Genomic DNA, 2500 nt, shown 5'->3' on the forward strand with positions numbered 1-2500 from the left:
TACAGCACCTGGTATTCCCAGGAGGTCTCCCATCCAAGTACTAACCAGGCCCGACCCTGCTTAGCTTCCGAGATCCGACAAGTTCAGAGTGGTATGGCCGTAAGCCATTATTGTGTGCAGAAAGGGGCCTTTTAAAGATGTCATGCCCTCTGCCATAATTTGGGGGAACAAATGCTCCCCAATATTATTGATTCTAGCTGAATTTTTGGACATGTGATTATGTCTCTATATGATAAAAAAAAAACATATGATCAAAAAAATGAAAAAGCTTACAGCACCTGGTATTCCCGGGCGGTCTCCCATCCAAGTACTAACCAGGCCCGACCCTGCTTAGCTTCCGAGATCGGACGAGATCGGGCGTGTTCAGGGTGGTATGGCCGTAAGCCATTGTTGTGTGCAGAAAGGGGTCTTTTAAAGATATCATGCCCTTGATTCTGGCTGCATTTTTGGACATGTGAATATGTCTCTCTATGATAAAAAAAAAACATATGATCAAAAAAATGAAAAAGCTTACAGCACCTGGTATTCCCAGGCGATCTCCCATCCAAGTACTAACCAGGCCCGACCCTGCTTAGCTTCCGAGATCGCATAAGCTCATGGTTGTATGGCCGTAAGCCATTATTGTGTGCAGAAAGGGGCCTTTTAAAGATGTCATGCCCTTGATTCTGGCTGAATTTTTGGACATGTGAATATGTCTCTATATGATAAAAAAAATGAAAAACTTTACAGCACCTGGTATTCCTAGGCGGTCTCCCATCCAAGTACTAACCAGGCCCGACCCTGCTTAGCTTCCGAGATCAGACGAGATCGGACGAGATCGGGCATGTTCAGGGTGGTATGGCTGTAAGCCATTATTGTGTACAGACAGGGGCCTTTTAAAGATGTCATGCCCTTGATTCTGGCTGAATTTTTGGACATGTGAATATGTCTCTCTATGATAAAAAAAAAACCATATGATCAAAAAAATGAAAAAGCTTACAGCATCTGGTATTCCCAGGCAGTCTCCCATCCAAGTACTAACCAGACCCGACCCTGCTTAGCTTCCGAGATCGGACGAGTTCAGGGTGGTATGGCCGTAAGCCATTATTGTGTGCAAAAAGGGGCCTTTTAAAGATGTCATGCCCTTGATTCTGGCTGAATTTTTGGACATGTGAATATGTCTCTATATGATAAAAAAAAACATATGATCAAAAAAAATGAAAAACCTTACAGCACCTGGTATTCCCTGGCAGTCTCCCATCCAAGTACTAACCAGTCCCGACGCTGCTTAGCTTCCAAGATCGGAGAATTTCAGGGTTGTATGGCCGTAAGCCTTTATTGTGTGCAGAAAGGGGCCTTTTAAAGATGTCATGCCCTTGATTCTGGCTGAATTTTTGGACATGTGAATATGTCTCTATATGATAAAAAAAAAACATATGATCAAAAAAAATGAAAATGCTTACAGCACCTGGTATTCCCGGGCGGTCTCCCATCCAAGTACTAACCAGGCCTGACCCTGCTTAGCTTCCGAGATCGGACGAGATCGGGCGTGTTCAGGGTGGTATGGCCGTAAGCCATTGTTGTGTGCAGAAAGGGGTCTTTTAAAGATATCTTGCCCTTGATTCTGGCTGAATTTTTGGACATGTGAATATGTCTCTATGATAAAAAAAAACATTTGATCAAAAAAATGAAAAAGCTTACAGCACCTGGTATTCCCAGGCGGTCTCCCATCCAAGTACTAACCAGGCACGACACTGCTTAGCTTCCGAGATCGGACGAGATCGGGCGTGTTCAGGGTGGTATGGCCGTAAGCCATTATTGTGTGCAGAAAGGGGCCTTTTAAAGATGTCATGCCCTTGATTCTGGCTGAATTTTTGGACATGTGAATATGTCTCGATGATAAAAAAAAACATATGATCAAAAAAATGAAAAAGCTTACAGCACCTGGTATTCCCAGGCGGTCTCCCATCCAAGTACTAACCAGGCCCGACCCTGCTTAGCTTCCGAGATCGCATTAGCTCAGGGTTGTATGGCCGTAAGCCATAATTGTGTGCAGAAAGAGGCCTTTTAAAGATGTCATGGCCTTGATTCTGGCTGAATTTTTGGACATGTGAATATGTCTCTATATGATAAAAAAAAAACATATTTTCAAAAAAATGAAAAAGCTTACAGCACCTGGTATTCCCAGGCAGTCTCCAATCCAAGTACTAACCAGGTCGGACCCTACTTAGCTTCCGAGATCGGACAAGTTCAGGGTGGTATGGCCGTAAGCCATTATTGTGTGCAAAAAGGGCCTTTTAAAGATGTCATGCCCTTGATTCTGGCTGAATTTTTGGACATGTGAATATGTCTCTATATGATAAAAAAAAAACATATGATCAAAAAAATGAAAAAGCTTACAGCACCTGGTATTCCCAGGCGGTCTCCCATCCAAGTACTAACCAGGCCTGACCCTGCTTAGCTTCCGAGATCCGACGAGTTCAGAGTGGTATGGCCGTAAGCCATTATTGTGTGCAGAAAG

The 2500-nt window shown here is 43.6% G+C and overlaps 3 non-coding genes and 7 pseudogenes across 3 annotated transcripts; all 10 read right to left on the minus strand.

The window, feature by feature from the left end:
* LOC132967625 (5S ribosomal RNA) overlaps window positions 1-105 on the minus strand; it is a 109-nt pseudogene extending 4 nt beyond the window's left edge.
* Window positions 106-266: 161 nt separating this feature from the next.
* Window positions 267-385, minus strand: LOC132967547 (5S ribosomal RNA). Its single transcript, XR_009670821.1, has one exon. It is a non-coding gene; the product is annotated as a 5S ribosomal RNA (ribosomal RNA).
* Window positions 386-507: 122 nt separating this feature from the next.
* On the minus strand, window positions 508-616 carry LOC132967271 (5S ribosomal RNA; annotated as a pseudogene).
* Window positions 617-720: 104 nt separating this feature from the next.
* LOC132967493 (5S ribosomal RNA) lies at window positions 721-849 on the minus strand (annotated as a pseudogene).
* Window positions 850-972: 123 nt separating this feature from the next.
* On the minus strand, window positions 973-1081 carry LOC132967569 (5S ribosomal RNA; annotated as a pseudogene).
* Window positions 1082-1435: 354 nt separating this feature from the next.
* On the minus strand, window positions 1436-1554 carry LOC132967306 (5S ribosomal RNA). The gene has a single exon (XR_009670664.1). It is a non-coding gene; the product is annotated as a 5S ribosomal RNA (ribosomal RNA).
* Window positions 1555-1673: 119 nt separating this feature from the next.
* Window positions 1674-1792, minus strand: LOC132967330 (5S ribosomal RNA). Its single transcript, XR_009670687.1, has one exon. It is a non-coding gene; the product is annotated as a 5S ribosomal RNA (ribosomal RNA).
* Window positions 1793-1911: 119 nt separating this feature from the next.
* On the minus strand, window positions 1912-2020 carry LOC132967744 (5S ribosomal RNA; annotated as a pseudogene).
* A 122-nt stretch (window positions 2021-2142) lies between these two features.
* LOC132967280 (5S ribosomal RNA) lies at window positions 2143-2251 on the minus strand (annotated as a pseudogene).
* A 121-nt stretch (window positions 2252-2372) lies between these two features.
* Window positions 2373-2481, minus strand: LOC132967692 (5S ribosomal RNA; annotated as a pseudogene).
* Between the last annotated feature and the right edge of the window lie 19 nt (window positions 2482-2500).

The sequence above is a fragment of the Labrus mixtus genome, unplaced genomic scaffold (assembly GCF_963584025.1).
Source record: "Labrus mixtus unplaced genomic scaffold, fLabMix1.1 SCAFFOLD_46, whole genome shotgun sequence".
NCBI lineage: Eukaryota > Metazoa > Chordata > Actinopteri > Labriformes > Labridae > Labrus > Labrus mixtus.